Source organism: Pteropus vampyrus, unplaced genomic scaffold (assembly GCF_000151845.1).
Source record: "Pteropus vampyrus isolate Shadow unplaced genomic scaffold, Pvam_2.0 Scaffold283, whole genome shotgun sequence".
Lineage (NCBI taxonomy): Eukaryota > Metazoa > Chordata > Mammalia > Chiroptera > Pteropodidae > Pteropus > Pteropus vampyrus.
In genome coordinates this window covers 2539216-2557235 of record NW_011889064.1, presented here as the reverse complement: position 1 = coordinate 2557235, position 18020 = coordinate 2539216, and the positions used below count along the sequence as shown (strand labels likewise).

Sequence of the window (18020 nt, the reverse complement as noted above, 5' to 3'; positions counted from 1 at the left end):
TTCTTTCCTTCCCTCCTTCCTTTCCTCCCTCCATCCTTTCTTTCCTTCTTTCTTCCTTCTTTCTGAGACTATTAAAATGCAAGTTATGGCTTGGGTGTAATTATAGGTGCCAAACCAAAGTCAGCTTTTATTTACAACCCTTTGCCAAGTCAGCAGTCCATCTCCTCCTTTCAGATGTATGCAGACTGCACCTGAACTAGTTCGAATCATGTTATTTGTATGCCATTAAAATGGGGCATCTGATAATATCTTCTCTCTTTCTTTGGTTCAAATCATGAATGGGGCTCCTCTCCCTTCCCTTAGTCACCAGCTTTTGAATATTTACAATCTGTGATAATACAAAGAAGTGAATTTTAAACTCTAAGCAGTCTGTAGTTGAAGTAGGGAAGACATGAGGAAAGAAAAAACAGAGCGAACTCTAATAATAATGAATTTTCTGTAAGTAGGAGTAGGTTATGGAAGATGGGAGAGAAGAAGAATGAGGATGAATGACTAAGAGCAATGAAAGTTTACAAAGAAACCCAAGAAAGCTAAATATTTGCTTATGGATGAACAGGAAGGGAAGAAATAGCATTGTGATTTTCATATCCATAGTAGGTATTCAATAGCCATTTTTATAAGAAGTTGGGCAGTGCTGAAAAGATAGGGCTTTCTTTCTTAGAATTGAGGAAAAAATAAGAAAAAAAAAAAAACATTTCTTTTAAAGGGTTATTGTAATTTTAAAGCTTTGGGATAACATATTTAAATGATTTGACCGGAACTTGCTTAAGCCCCTATCTGCACGCAATTTTATATAAGCTGAGTTTTACAGACTCTTTGGTCCTGGGTATTTATAGCCTGAATTTTTATCTATATTTTTGCAGATGAGAACATTTTTTTTCAGACTACCTAATCCTGGTTTTACAACCAGGCAGAGCCAGTCAGCCAGCTCCAGTTTTGCTAGGTTAGCACAGTTAATAAGAACGGAAGCAAACCTGAACAACTGGATTCTGAGTCTTGAGCCTGGTTGGCCAAGGAGAGTAGACAGATATTACTGATATTGAATCGAAGGATATGTAGGCAACTGACTCAGTACAGAATTAAAGAGTTGGGATATTGGAGTGGAAATTGCATCAGATTTGTGGTCAGTACAACATGAGTTTGAGTCTCAGTTCTCTTGTGTGGACTTTAAGCAAAACACTCAATTTCTCCATGATTCAGTTTCCTGTGACTTTGAAAAAACGCTATGTCTCTCAAGTTTGGCATCCTGCGAAAAAGGAGAATATAAAATTGTTGTGAGGATTAAATGAGACAATGAATGTGAAAGCATTTTATAGTCTGAAAAGTGTTATGTAAATGTAAGGTGTTATGAATTTTAGGTTATGGTCTTGTTAATATTATGATTAAGCAAATGGTTTCTATTAGCTTCTGAGAGCAGGAGAGTCATGCACAGTATATGTATACACAGGGTGAGCCATTCACTAATACAACATTAATTCGAATGTTTATTAATGACATACTATGTGTCAGAAGTGTTTTAAGTTCTAGAGATATAGGCATAAGAAAAAAAAAAGCAGATAAAAATTCTTGTCCTCATGGACAGGATGTAGATAATCAACAAACTAGTGAAAAATGAAGGCTACAAAAATTCACTTGTGTAAAATTTGTGGTAACTTACATTATTGTAGGTTAATGTAGAATATTTTTTAGTTAATAATGTAAAGATAATGAAACAAACTATACATATAATTAACAGACACTGAACTAAGAAAATCCCAAATTATTAGGAGGGAGTCACTTCTGAACTCTTCCCCACCTCACTCTGCCTATGTTCACAAGAAGTTTAGCTGGTTACAAACTGAGAACAGGGCCTGGGCAGAGGTTAGCAACCAGGTGCCTATGTCTTGGAAATGTACATATGTATGCTATCGTATTACGTACATTGGAGAAGACATAGGCACCTGGTTGCTAACCTCTGCCCAGGCCCTGTTCTCAGTTTGTAACCAGCTGAAGTTCTTGGAGAAGAGTAGCATAGGAAAGGGAAATACTAAGGGCTATGGTTAGTGGGGATGGAGGGTGACCAGGAAGACCTCACTGAGAAGGCGGCATCTCAGCGAAGGACTGAAGGAGGTGAGGGAACCATCCACGTGAAGATCTGCAGAAATCACATGCCTGTTCAAAGGAACAATAAGTGGAAGGTTCTGAGTTGGGAACATGCCTGATGTGCTTGAGAGAGCAAGGGATTCAAGTGTTTTGATTGCTATATCTTTTTCACATAGTTTGAAATCAGGAAGTGTGATGCCTCCAGCTTTGATCTTCTCATGATTGCTTTGGCTATTAAAGTCTATTGTGGTTCAGCACAAATTTTAGGAGTATTTGTTTTGTTTCCATGAAAAATGCCATTGGAATTTTGGTAGGGATTGCATTGAATCTATAGATTGTTTTGGATATTATGGACATTTTAACACTATTAATTTTTCCAGTCCATGAGTACAGAATACTTTTTATTTATTTGAGTCTTCTTCAATACCTTTCACCAATATCTTACAGTTTTCAGTGCACAGGTCTTTCATCTGCTTGGTGAAATTTATTCCTAGGATTTTATTCTTTTTGATGCAGTTTTAAATGGATTATTTTCTTAATTTCTTTCTGATAGTTTATTATTAGTGCATAGAAATGCAACAGACTTCTGTATGTTGATTTTATATCTTGCAACTTTACTGAACATTTTTTGGTGGTGTCTTTAGGGTTTTCTATATGCAATATTATGTCATCTGCGAATGGAGACAGTTTTACTTCTCCTTTTCTGACTTGGATGTCCTTTATTTCTTTTTCTTGCCTAATTGCTCTTGTTAGGGCTTCTAGTATTATGTTGAATAAAAGTGGCAATATTAGGCAATATTGTCTTGTTCCTGATCTTACGGGAAAGTTTTCAGTTTTTCACTGTTGAGTATGATGTTAGCTGTGGTCTTGTCATATGTGGCCTTTAGGGAGAGGATTGGAAAGTGCCTTGGCCAACCAAAAAAATAAAACACAGAAAAACTCCCATAGCAAGATTGGGAGATGGAGATCAGACTTTTAAAAATGTTAAGAATTACAAAAGACACTTTTTGTGAGACTTATATGAATTCTGATAGCCAAGAAATAGCTTTAACAAAGGTCCTGAGAACATACAGCAAGGCTAATTTACTGTTTCTTACTAGGTAATCAGACCCCACCAGCTCCAGGCCTTCCCAAGTAAAGACTTTTGTGACTGTATTTTGGATCTCCACCATAAAGAATTCATTGAATTGCCCTATACTAAAATTAAAAACAAAACAAAACAAACAAAAAAAAAACCAAATAGTAATTGTTCTAGATATAAGCAAATATGCTTCCAAACTCCTTCTTTAAAAAACTTATTTTCTTTCTCTGGCCCTTGGAAGTATACATCTTACCATCCTCTTTAAATGTAAACATCCAAAAAAGATAATTTTGGCTAAAGCAACTACCTACAATTGCCTCAGCCTAAAAAAAATTAAAAAGAAAAAATTAAAAAGAGGCCTTTGGAAAATAAATTTGCAAAAGGCCCTTTACCCAAAATTTAGTATACAGTCTTTATAAGTTTACTTATCAAAGGCAAATGGAAATCTTAAAAGTCTTCTCCAGAAATGTTTGTAAAAAATTGTAGCCATCATTGAGCAGATAACTTTCACTTGTTTCATCTGCCAAAAACATAATTTGGATCCAACTATTTTACATAAACTAGTGTGTTTTGTATTATTGTACCTGACTCATGGATAAAATTTTTAAATGAAAGGTCTAAGATCTCATTTGTGTCTGTCTCTATGTTTATGTATGTCTACATATGTGTGTTTTGTTTATGTGATATTTTTCTACCTCATGATAGTAGAAAAAATTCTGTATGCAAAGTATGCAAGGAAAATAAATTTGTAAAAGAGCTCTGCTTTAATTGGTTTAGAAAGAAATAAGCACTTATAGATAAATTAAGTCTTCCTAAAATTGTCAGAAAAATAGAAACTAACCCAAATGTTTTGTTTTGTTTTGTTTTGTTTTATCAAGTCTACATGATCTGAGATAATCTTTGGTGATAAGGATAGTTTAATATTGTAGGTTAAGTAAAAATAGGTATGTCTTCAAGTTGTCAGACACAATTTTATTCTACCTGTGTTTATTGGTCAAATAAGTTTATGCTATTTCTACTAGTTGTTTAAGATTATAAAATTATAAATTCAACCTAAGTCATATGTTTAACTTTTAGGTTCTTTATTTGTTACTTTTATTATTTCCCTAAATACATTATGTTACAAAATTTGTTAACAAGAAAATGCTTTAAATGATAGCTAACTTTGTTTAATGTCTCATGGAATTTTTGTGAACAACCCAAGCATAATAGTTAAGAACACATGAGTTAAATAGATACAAGTGGAATAAAAGCTTATAAATGAGTCTTGATGTTTAAAAATAGTTTCCAAAATCTTTTTGGCAAAATATTTAGTTAAGTTTAATGATAGACATTCATTGACGCTCTAGAGCATTTCCAAATAAGAAAAATATACTGAAACATTAATTGCTAAACATAAATTTAGCTACTTTTGGACTCTTATTACAGAGACTGAAGAAATTTGGGTGTGTTAGTAAACATATTCTTTTACTATATTCTTTTATAATTTTTGAAAAATTGTACTATAAAAAAACATGTCTTTAAAAATTATAAAATTGGTATATTCATAAATTTGCTAATCTATTGAATGCTGATATATAAAACACAGTTTACAATTGCCTACTTCATTGTTTTCTCTAGAAATTAAGGCTACTAAGAGTTATGAATTTTAGTATATGTAAATGAATTACTAGGAATAATACAAGTGAAGGAAAAAATTCTGTATGCAAAGTATGCAAGGAAAATGAAATGTGTTTTGAGATATGAAGGATGTGTTTTTAAGAAAGAGGAGAGTAATTTTATCCTAAAATAGTTTCAGGTTATTTAAAGGTTGTTTAAGGCACAAAAGAGGAAAATAAAGGACAAAAACATAGGTGAATATATGAAGTTGTAAAGGAAAAGAGAAAGAGAAAATCTTGTTTTATATGGTCAAGTTGGCTAAAATTAAATGTATTTATCATAAGGTTTTAAAACAAACTTTAATATCAACAGTGTACTGACACAAAACTGGAGTTTGGATTATTGGTCTGTTCCTAATAAGAGATTGTAAAAGATTTTTCTTTACCTGTTGAGCAATATACCTAAGAAACAGACACTCTATATCTTACCAAAATAATTTATTGTGCTTTATGGTCTTTATTATGTTTTTGATTACTTAAAAAAAACTGAATCTTCTTAACATTAAGAGTGCTAACGTTTTTTATATAGTCATATTTACCTTTGAAATCTTTTATTATCACTTTGGTTAAATAGATAACTAAGTATTGTTCCATAGTGACCTGTGATCCTATTTAATCAGGTGATCAAACCTTGTGACATTATGACAAATTTCCCGACATAAAATCTAAATGGGATCTTTTTTTTATCTCAAAATAACTTTGAGACTTCCCAGAGGGCTCCTGGAAAATCTCAAAGGTTTGGTTTTGTCACTCTGTAAAAGAGAAAAGTTAAGCTAATTCAGTCTATTTGATATATTAAATTATATGGGAAGCATTGTCAAGTAATAAATGATGCTTAACCTTCTTTAGGTTACATTTTAATGAATATATGTTACTAATACAAGTGTTTCAGAAATTGTATAAAGTTCCTAGAAATTTGTCAATATCTTTGCTATTCATATGTCCTTGTATAATGGTATCAGTCATAATTTCAGTTATTATAAAATGTTGTATGTCATAGAAAGAACCTAATTTACTTGTCAATTGTGCTATAATGAACTCTCATCAGATCTTTAACTATGGCCATTTTTAAGTCTTTTGTCATTCACCCAGTTAATGCTGTACTCATTCTTTTCTGAAAGCTTTGGCAATCAATTACAGGTGAAAATGTTTCATCCTCAAGGAGATTCATGAAAAAGACTATGGCAAGTACTCTGGAGTATAGGCTTCTGATCATTTAAAATCATGCCACTGGACTAGGTAAAAATTTCCAAAACTAATGGAGAAACTAATGGATTCATAAAAGTGCTAACCCAATATCAAGCACAAGAATAATTTCATGGGACTGAATAAACTAGTGAGAATAATCATCATTATGTATGGATTTTTTGTTTGAAACATTACTGGTTCTTTAAAGTTGTATTTTCCGTATTAAAGAATTTTTTTTCCTCTTTTCTGTTAAGCTATCTAACTTACAACAATATAGTAAAGTATTGTTTGTGAACAAAGATGAAACATTTAATTTTTTTCCCTTTCTGATACCTTTAGAAACTCTTATTGAATATTCTTACTTTTATGGTATTATAATTATTTGCATAAGTTCAGTAAGAATCTGTTCTCCTTGTAAACAGAACAAAATCTGAAACATTGGTTATACTACCAAGGCTTTGACTAGAATGCCATATTTGAGAATTATGCATATTCATATGAAATTTAATATAACTTGAGAGCTTTAAGGAACTAGGGTTGACTGTTTGGAGCCAATACTTACAAAGCCCTCTTGGAATGTCTAACCGATACCTGGTTTATAGTACTCCTGACATTCCAAGAAAGTAAGGAAGATCACTTCCTGACAGGCCTAGGAACTTTAAAACATATTGGGAACCTTGAGAAAGGAAGAATTCACCCAAATCTATAGGTATTGCAGGTGAAGGCTAATAGAAAATTCTTGGTTTGGCTTCTTAGTCTCAAGAGGTTTTTAAAAGTCTGATCTGAGTTCCCTTATTTAAATTCCCAGCAAACCAGACTTAAAAGAGCCTAAATGGTCAATTATTATCCTTGATGCACTTATGTAAATAATCAGGCCAAGTTTAATAAGACTAGATTTATTTTGCAAATTAGTCTTACTTTATCTTTGATAAAAATAGAGTTATTGTAGAGAGAGAAAAAAATTTATGCCTCAATAAAAAAGGATAGTACATCTTTGTGGGTTACTGTATTCTAGCCATGTTTGTTGTCTTTGAGTGTTTTCACCTCATTGTAAATTGGCTCCTGTGTTTGGTATATTTTGTCAGTAATTAAACAATTCCAATTTTTCCCTCATCCTTCTGTTTTGACACCATCGATAACTAACACCTGATTGCCCAAATCCTTATTGGGAGTATCTAAAAGGGTCCTACTAGCTAATGTGATGTTTCCGTGCTCTGTTCTGAAAAAATAACCATGACTGTGACACTCACGTATATGCCATCACCAAGACATTCAAACAGTAAAGCAGGAAACTGAAAGTCGTATTGTCACTGCCATCCTCACTTCATTATCTAAAAATATTTTAAGCCCAACATTTGGAAATATTTTTGACCGACTTCTCTCTGGTCTCTGAAAGTGGGTTTATAATTTGCTTCATCCACTAACCTTTGTTTTTCTTTTTGTTTCCACATAAATGCCTTTTCATGGGGGGGAAAAAAAAAGCTTTAAAGGGCAGAATGAAGGGTACCAGAATATGCCACCCCAAAATATGTCTATTTAGCCTACAGATTAGTTTGAGCTAAAGGCAACTGAGAACCTGCAGATGAAGGAAAAGCTCTTTACTTTCCTCTAACTGCCTAACAATAGAGTATAAATTTCCCCTTTTGTAAAGGAAATTTACATTTAAAAAGGAAATTTCCATTTGTAAAGGTGTCTCTTACCGGGCAGAGAGCTACACCCAGAGCCTGCTCTTAGCAGCATAACAAAACAACCCTTATTTACCACACATTTCCTCCCTTCCCCTTCTCATAACTTGCATTTCCCACCCAGAAGCCCCAAACTTCTTTCTTTTGTTTATCTTAAAATATATCAAGCTTCAATCACCTGGCTACCTCCTTGAGTTTTCATTTGTTGGGAATCCCCATGGGTGTATATGCAACTAAATCTTCCTTTTTTTTCTCTTGCTAATCTATTTCTTATCAGTTTATTTTCAGGACCTAACCAATAAACCTAGGAAGGTAGAGGAAAAAAGTTCTTCTTTTCTTCATAGCTAAAAACTGAAGATGACTGAGGCCAGGAAATCTAAAATAGTGCACAAGAACTGGCTAATACATACATATATACATACGTACGTACGTACATACATACATACATACAGTAAATAAGTAAGTAATAAAGCTGATAGTAAGTAATTAATACATTGAATGAAATGTATAGATTTTGAGGCTGGGCTTGCAGAACAAACCCAAAGCAGTTACCATGTCCAAAAATGTCCTATACAACCCGGCCCCTGCTATCTGTCCAACACCATCTTGCACCATTCTCTTTCTCATTAAGTTACAAGATATTGTTGTGAACAAAAAAGGGGCTATGTAATAAATCTGACAAGCTCAGCGGCTAAAGAGAATTTCACAGGGTAATCTGATTATAAATTTGTAACTGGGTGGGTCATGATGGGTAGTCACATCCCAGCCCATAACTTATTTAGTAAAAGGTTTATCTTTGCCTTAAACAAGCTCTGTCCATTGTTCTTGTGTATCGAGGTTAACATACCTTTGTAATGCCAGAATGATCCTCTTTTTCAGACCCCTTAGAGGCATAACTACCCTCAAGGGATTACGTGATCTTGTTGTCTATATACCAGCCTTGTTCAATGTAAATGTTAAATGTTAATTATCTTGTATAGATCAGTGTAAGAGCATCTCTTCATTTTGCTTTTTATCCACTCATAAGGATCTCCCCACCTTGCTTTCTCCATCTCTTTAATCTACCACCAACGGATTTCATGTAACCTTCCTCATTTCCCCAACCTTTAGCTTCAAATATATAAAAAGAACTGCAAAACTACTTTTCTCCCGAGCATTTTGAGATCTTGCTTTGGGGCATGTCCTCAGTTTGGCTCCAGTAAACTCATAAGTTTTCTATACGTTTGGACATTCTTGTGTCGATACTGTTCTTTAAGTTTCTAAACCACATTCCATCCTTTTCTGTCACAGGACCTTAGCACATGTTAGTCCTTCTGTATGAATACCTTTTCTTCCTCTTTTACATGCAAATATTTTCATATCTTTTTTTAATTGCAGCTTAAGTGTCACCTTTTCAGCTAGGTCTTCCTGACCCCTCTTTATTAAAATGATTTTTCCTTATAATTCCTCAATGTCATGTGTATTTCTTTCACAGCAATTATCACAGTTTAAAGTTATTTTAATTTTTTTGGTAACTTCTTTTTGTCAGTCTCTCTAGTAGAATGGAAGCCTTTCAGGGAAAAGGAAATGTCTATCTTATTTACCATTATATCCACAACATGGAACATGGTGACAGAACCCAAGGAGAATGAATGAATAAAGCATTCTTACATGAGAAATGGATTTTAAGTGGTATTGTCCATGTCATTATTTGAAGTAAAAACACTGAGTTACTAAATGAATAAATGAAATGAATAAACAAGAAGTACTGATAAGTAAAGGTAAGAGACTGGAAGAAAATGACATGGATGATCTAGCTTGCTCAAATTTCCTTCCAGCTCTAGGAGTCCTCCAACTGTAGAAGATATTCTTAAAGAAAGAGGAAGGAAGCAGTATTTTCATATTTGAAAATGAATCCATAACTTCCACAGGATTAGGAAACACCGATTACAGCAACTTACCAATAATCTTGATCTACTTCCTCAGTTTGCAAATGAAAACATCAAGGCCCAAAGTTGTTATGAGATCCGCTGAAATTCAAACAATAAATTAGGTAACAAGAAAACCCAGGACTCAGGTCTCTTAATTTCCAATCTGGTGTTCTTTGTGGTGCCTCAATGCCTTCTTGATATTGTCATAGAATACTGTGTGAATAAAACAGAAAAGTTTAATTTCTTGGAAAAAAAAGAAGAAAAAATCCAAACATATTGATTCAAAGGTAAAAGCAATAGAACCATAAGGCTAGCAGAGGTTCAAAGTCTACCTAACAGTTACTTGATCTAAGACAAAACACCCTAAACATCCTGAAATGTATATTTTTCAAGACAGAGAATATGAAAGGAAAGGCAAAAATGATATTTAGCCAGTTAGCTGAGAAAGAAATGAACTAGATTATATTTATTTAAAACATAAGCATGAATATATATCAAACTTGTCCACAAAAAAAAAGAATTTTAAAAATAATAAAGACATAAACTGACAATCTAGCAAAGTCTAGTTTTCATCTGTGATACAAAGCGAAAAAGAAACATGGGTTATTTTCTCATAAATATTAAGATAACAAAGCATCATGAATATCTGATTCTCTTTCACAACATGGTCTCAAGGATAAATTAAGTAAATAAAATCCACAATCCAGTCCTCATGTTAGGTAATCAATCAACTTGCGTTCAGAGAATATCAGAATATTAGGAGATCTGAGTTCAAATCTTGTATTTACCACTAATGGACTTGGACAAGTCAGCTTCTCTAGTTCTCAATTTTTTCATACCCTCAGAGTAAAAAAAAAAAGTTGATCAAACAGGCTTTTTCAAAGTTTTTAAGAATTGTTTTGTATTTTTAAAAATTTAAGTTTTTTATTACCATTCATAAGACATATGTTTTATATTACTTGCATGAATAAACACATGCCTATAATTACGCAAAAGTTTCATAAAACAATCTTGACATTTAGTCTATTTAGCAGCTCTGATATGTTCTGTTCTAATAGATTATGTTATGACCTTTTTTTTTTCAATGCAGGCTATGACCCTTTACATTGATTTCATGAGCTACACATGAGTCACAGCATACATTTTAAAAAACATTTTGAAAAACATTAAGGTCACTTGTAGTTTTCATATTCTACTAATAAATTCTCTGAAAGAACCACAAGTCAATAATAAAATCAATTTACTTGAATTTCTATTTTTCCCCTTCCTATATCAAAGGTGATAATGGATTGTGATAAAGAAATACAGGTAGTGAAAGGGAAAGTAAGAGCATTGAGCATCCATGAAAGGAAACTCAGCCAGTAAGTAATTTAACAATGACCATAGAGAAAAAGACAGAAGACATTCACAACTAACTGGAAAGTTTTCACTGACTTTTTTTTTTTAACTGCCAAGTTTAAGAGCTCCTTAAGAGAATGTTTGAGAAAAGGAGGAGGCCGAGAGGGTAGGAAGAAGGAGAGGAAGAGGAATAAAAAGAAGGAAAGTAGAAAAAGAGGTAAATGTTCAGGTGCTGGTGGGTGGTCCTGACCTCTCTGACCTTCAGTGAAGCTAGGCTCAGCTCAAGTGAGAAGTATCCTCTATTCATGTGAAAAAAGACCTTTGGGACCACGTCAGTACCCACCCGCTTCCTCCCCACTGCTAGAGGACTCATTCTAAATTATAAATCTGATCATTATGTGACTGTTTAGAATTCTTCAAGGATTCTCAGCATCTCCAGGATAATGTGTAAATTCTTCAGCATGGCAGACAAACCATTCATAATCTCATCACATGTTCCCCTATTTTCCCAACAACATTCACACTCTCAATGCACATACACCATCACTAGTAACATCAAGTCCTTGGCGTTCCTCAAACCTCCTTTCTCATGCTTTCAACTTTTTTCAGCTCTTTTCTCTTTCTAGAATGCCCTCCCCTTTGCTTATGTCTTCTAGTCCTTGAAGTCTCAGCATATGTATCTTACCTCTGTCATTCCCCACCTGGTCTGCTCTCCTCTAACCCAGTGCCTACCCCAATCACAGATGTTAACACTGCATATTGCAACACACATCTATTCATCTTTCTGGCTAGACCATGACCTCCTTGAGAACAGAGGTCATATCCATTGTATTCACAGATGAACTGTGCTCAGTACATAGTAGAAATTCCATAAATATTTGTTAACCGAATGTAAGACTCTCTTACATTCCACCTGTTCCGGCTGCTGAGAGTAGCTGAAATTTCAGATATGATTCTTGCCAGCCATGTGTAAACAGATTAAGTAGATAATCCTCTGCTCTCCCCAACAAAACTTTAGCTAAATTTTCACATAACAAGTAAAGTGTGTCTTTCCTGGTTAAAAAAGATGATAATGATTCAGTAGAATGGGAACATAAGTCTCTGGAAGCCAAACCAGAGAAAGATGTCCTCTTAAAATGCCCCCTCCAAAAAAGTTTGGAATTCAAAGTGGAAAGAACTCAGAAAACCATAGTGGAGAGTTTAGGAAGTTTAGTTTTTCAATTGTATCCTCTTTATTAGTGGAAAACAGAGATAAATATGTCTAATGGCAAAAATCATACGTGTGAAAGAAAGCAAAGCACCTCTAAAACTCTTATTCATCAACTTTGGTTATGAAACAAGTAGAATTTCGTGCAGGCAGTAAGTCCTTGGTATAAGGAGCAAATACTGTGGGATCAGGATAATTCATTTTTAAAATATGGTAAACAAAACAAGAGAGGCTCAATTAAATCTAACAAGGGAAAAAGATAATAGGAACAAAGATAATAAATGTTAGCCCCAATGGGGGAAAGAATGAAATATTTGATCATAGAAAACGAACAGAAATAAGCCCAGTGAAAGCCCAAAATAAGGAGGGGATGAAATAGATCATGATTCCAGAGCGGCCAAACAGACCTTTCTGGAACTGAAGTCATTTTAGATTTGGTGTCTTAACAGGAAACACAAGCAAACAGCTAGGAAATAAAAAATATGCTTTCATTAAATTGCTGATAAAAAGCAGATAAGGGAATATAAAGAATTGGGAACGTGGTTTGAATCTCCTTTTCTCTATAACATACAGGATATCTCAATTAGATAATGATTTTTCACTTCCTAAGAAACAAAGGAACAGAATAAAGTAAATGTTTATTGTTCATTAGCAAAAATAAAGAAGTGTTTCCAAAAAGTGTTTCCCAGTGATTCAAATTCTGGTCCTCAGTAAACTCTTTGGAAAACAAAACAAAATAAAACAACAGATGCAACAACAACACATCTATGAGCACACAAAGAAATATAACCAGTAAAATTATATGAATTCTTGAGGACAATTCAAGATACTAATGTGACTACATTTTCATCATTGTTGAGATTTTGTCCTAAAAATTACTAATGTTTAGTGGTAAACTTTGATTTTTAGAATTTTTCTTTTATTTATTTATATTATCAAAAGTTTCTATGATGACCATGTATTACTATTGTAATAAAGAAAAATTCCCTCTCTGCCCTTCTTCCTACCCCCTTCAAAGAAATTCTGAACAGGATAACATCTAAAACTTTGGTTTATTTTATCTGTCGTGGTAGAAATATGAAAAATTTAACTCCATCAACTCAAATCGTTATTAAGGTGATCTCTAAGATAGTAGACAATTCAGAAGAGCATCAAATTCAGACTCTTAGCACGAGAGCCTGGAGGACACAGTTCTAGTAACAATAGTGGCTTTAATAAGACCTTCGGTCTGGGCAGATGTAAACTTTTATTGTTATTACCTTACACTAAGTAATTGAATATTGTTAGGAGATTTTAATTTTAATTGATTTAGTCATTAAATTCACTTAGGACTGTGTTATCACCAATTTCTTGACTGAAAGAACAGAAACTAACCAGTTCAGATTTTATTTAAGTGGCTTTATTTTTAAGAACAGAGAGAACTCATAAAAACACTATCCGATCTAGCCTCTTGGGAGCTGAAGATGGGAACTAGTAAGCTGTTGGGCTGGGGGTCGTGCTCAATAAATCCTGGAACCACATGGCCTCTCTTCTTTGCTATTTTCTGAATATCTGCCCCCATTTTTATCTCCACAGACCAGATCCTTTCACTTATTCATAACTTCTGTTTTTCTATGATTTTGGCCTGCACGTAGCTTTTTCTAGGCCATAAATATGACTCCAGGCATGATGCTACATATAACAGATAGGCTCCCCGCAGCTAACACATCTAACTCTCAGAGAGCCAATTCCACACTGGTTCCAAGAGAAGCCGCCAATTGTCTCAGTTTGGGTGAGTTGTACATCTCTATTCCAATCTGCCATAGTAGAAGAACTGGGATACACTGTATCAACATGGCCATCTAGGCTTGCCTCTTCTACAGAGGCTTTTCTGGGAGTCATTTCCAGAAAAAGGGACTTTGTGCTAACAAGTACCCAAATATATTTATTACTTTTTACTAAGCAATTTTAGGCATACCATTATATTTAGGAATAGCACGAAAATGTTATTGTGTAGTTCTTCCCATCCTCTCCCAACTCTCTCTCAATCCCGGGTTTTCCCTCACAGGTAATAACCCAACTTCCAAAGCATCTGCATTCCTCCCCATCCATAGTTTCATTCCTATAGCAGCCTGCTCTTTCCTGACTAAAACAAAGCAATTAATTCATACTAAAGTGTTTACGACTGATAAAGTGACTTTAAAGCAAGTCATTCATCCTCTCAGTGACTTCATTTCTTTATCTTTAAAGTGGCAAGGCTTGGAATAATTGACTCAAGTTGTTTTCTAGTACAACTTTCTAATTTCCAAAAACAAAAGTTATTCTAAATAATAATAATAGTTAACATCCATTTAGTGCTTATTATATGCTAGACATTCTTCTAAGAGCTTTACATATAATACTTTTTAAAATCCTTACAACAATGATTCAGAAGAGCATCACGTTCAGACTTGGAAGACACAGTTCTAGTAGCAACAGTGGCTTTAATAAACCCTTCTAACATTAGAACATTCTTCTAAGAGCTTTACATATAATACCTTTTTTAATCCTTACAACAACCCAGGTAAGAAAGTGTTAATTAAGATCATATTGACTGTGATAAATAATAATTAATAATAATAATTAATAATAATAATAAATGCTGAAAATATATACCTTAAAGAAAATTGAAGTTTATTTCTTGATCACATCATAGACCGGTATGGGAATTTCTGGTCTGTGGTGGCTTTCTTCCATTTGGTGATTCAGGAAATCAGGCTTGTTTTCTTTTTTCTTTTTTCCCTTTGTGGCTCTGCCATCTCCTAGATCTCACTGTCATCTGCTTTTAGCTACAGAAGAAAAAAGAGAGTATGGACAAGGTACACACATATTAAAGAATCTGGCCCAGAAGTGACACATCTCACTTCCATTCATAATCTATTTGTGAGAAGTAATCTCAAGGCAACAGCTGGGCACAGAGGAGATTAGAAAATATTATTTTAGATGGGACAGTCAGTTCTCAGAAAAAAAATTAATATTTTTCATTACTCCTCATCTATACATTTTTCACACTTTATCATCTCTTTGATAAGAATGCATTATTCAATCAAGGACAAATATTCAAAGCAAATTCATATTTAGTTGGCAGTATTTTTTCTTTCTTAGTAGTACATAAAATTGTGGTTTTGACAACCAATGAAATCTTAGGTTAGACGAAATCTGGAAGAGAAAACAAGTTTTGGCTCTTCCTCAGTCTGCCATTCTTTTCACTAAATATTCAAGCACACCCTTTTTTGCTCACTCTAAGGATACATATAATAGTCCTATCTAGTTCGAGCATTTGGCTCAAAGTCCAGCATTTTGGGAGATATGAAGTCTTCCCATCTAAAGCTCTCTCAGTACTATGATATACAAACATATAGAGAAGTTACCTGCACCTCTCATTATATGATGATAAAACAGGAACAAGATAATCATAATAAAAATTATTAAGAAAGAGAAGAACATATAGCAGTCACTAGTCCATTGTTGTAATAGATTCTGCCTTTTAAGTTATCATAGATATAGTTTTAAAAATGCTTTGCCAACACATAGCATGGGTCTCCATCTCTCCAGCACCCAACATGTTTCTTTGCCACCTGCTGCCCAAATGTTTGGCCAAATGCATTTACTTTAGCTTTTTAATATAGCAACATTCCTTCAAAGAGTCAATTTCTGTATTAATTAGGGTAAGGCTAGGGGCAGTAAATAGTAGTCCCCAGAATATGTAGCAGAAATGTAGTAGAGGTTTATTTCTCATTCATTTAACCAACTAGGGTAAGTGTTCCCAGTTGGTGGGCAGTTTTCCTCTGTTATGTAGTTCAAAGATGCAATCTCCTTCCATCTTGGGGTTTAGTCTTCTGTTGGGTCCTCATCTTCAAATGAATCCAGCTGGTAGAATGAAAAAGATGATGGAGAACGTACACTTGCTTCTTAAATCTTGACCCGAAAATGCCACATCACTTCTGCTCACATTCTACAGGTAAATATTAGAAGAAAGGCCACATTAGGTGAAGGAGGAATGGGGAAATATAGTCCTTGTCTGGGTAGCTGCTTCCAGTGACAATTTTCTGAAGGGGAAGCACACATTTTGACAGAGAGCTAGCTTTTTCTGATACAAGATGAGGATTCGATCTTTAATGTTAGAAATTTAGTGGCAAGGGAGAAATTTAAGTAACATTAAGAAGTTCCTCATAGGGTGCTTCAGATCATAACATATCACTACCACCAACTCTGTCCTCTAAGTCTGTGCCTGTGTGTTATTTTGAAATATTAGATGACGTATCTATGGCAATAATGGAATTAAAAGCAAGAACAAATGATAAGGTTTTAAGTAGCCAGCAATAGAAATAATAACCATAGAGTAGAAGCTAGCTTCTTTGTTCGTGGTTTCTTTGTGCCAGACTCTGTGTTGAACTCACTTCAAGAATTATTTTATTTAAACCTTACTAACATTATATCAATTTTATAGACATAGAAGCTTAAGGAGCTTACATAACGTGCCGAGATAAATAACACCTAGAAGCGTCTCACTCCAGGACCTAGTTTCTATTCACATACCAATTATTTTTCCCACTTAAAATTCATAAAGCCCTAAGATTTCTTAAAGAAATACTTGAGGAGTACTGAATTAGAAATTAATGATGACGTAATCATAAACAAATGTAAACTAACTACCTGAAATTACATGTCATTCTCTGGTTAAAAGGTTATCAAATGATTCAGGATACACTTGTAAAATAGATATACATATATTTTATGTAATTAAAATTTTAAAAATTAAAGAATCTTCTAGAGAACTTGCAGTTTGAGACATATTTCCCAATTCCATAAAGTGTGGATACCTAACTTTGTCAATAATACTCTCTGCTGCTACCTCACAGAAACTCTAACTGGCCAGGAAGGTATTTTTCCTCCTTGTTAATATCATTGGCCCCTGAGCGTTATTTTCTTTCTAATCTTGAGGGTCATTTAAAGAATCGCAGTTCCACTGAAACACTGAAAGGTGAAGATTCTCAAAGTCCGGTTACAGGGAGAGAATGATGGGTTCTCATCATGAGTGACTTATCGTGACAAGAGAAAGAACACCAACCAGCCAGGGTTTAACCAGAAAAAAATGTGACAATTTTTGGATGAAAGACAGAAAGGAACTCCAACAGAAGAGTCCTGGTCCAGGGACAGCTGACTTGCAGGGAATGGCTAAAGGTTCTCCTTTGCAGGAAATTTTTAAGAAAGATATAAAATGAGATAAAGCAAGATCTTGTGAATATTGTTCAATTCAGTTGTCCTCTTAAGGAACTTCCTCCATTTTTTTTTCTTTTTTTAACTATTTAGCAACCATTCCTTTCCCTAGGCTTCTGAACCTCAAGTCTTTCTTTGACTGTTGAGCTTCCTCCTAGTTAGACTGCTCTGTAAATTAACATTACGTTGAATATATGGAAGGACTAAAATTTTGCCTCTACACCAAGGAGCAGAGGAGCAAGCTTTACACAGAGGCTGCCTACCCCAAGACCAATCTGCACACCAGAGAGTCAGCCATCACATAGGAAGAGCATGCGTGCTCAGCTGATTCTGATGCTAAGAGTATGAGAGCGAAACATTTGGTTCCTAGAGGCAGGAGGAAGAAGTCATATCTTCCTCCTACGACAAACTCTAGAGTGTTCACTTAGGAGACTAATAGCCAAATAAACAAACACCGATGACAAGGAAACAATTTAAGGAATGCGCCCAGGAGAGCTAGTTAGTTTTAAAACATTACCAAAAGGTCATGATATTTTAGACTTGCAAGGAACTTAAAAGTCCCATCTCATTTAAATGTACACACTGGGAGCTTAGGCTAAATCTGGTCCATAGATGGGATGTGCTTTGGTTCAT

At 34.2% G+C, this 18020-nt stretch overlaps 1 long non-coding RNA gene across 5 annotated transcripts in view; it reads right to left on the bottom strand.

Annotated features, from left to right (window-relative positions):
• Positions 1-719: 719 nt before the first annotated feature.
• The window catches only part of LOC105302802, a 31980-nt gene continuing 14679 nt past the window's right edge, over positions 720-18020 (bottom strand). For 3 of the 5 annotated variants that reach the window (XR_002776403.1, XR_002776402.1, XR_896860.2), the window contains 2 exons: positions 14784-16122; positions 9175-9817 (listed from right to left, as the gene is read on the bottom strand). This is a non-coding gene — a long non-coding RNA (uncharacterized LOC105302802). Of the gene's footprint in view, positions 1247-2074; positions 2152-9174; positions 9818-14783; positions 16123-18020 lie in introns of those variants that run through there. The other 2 variants (XR_002776400.1, XR_002776401.1) reach the window with 2 other exon arrangements.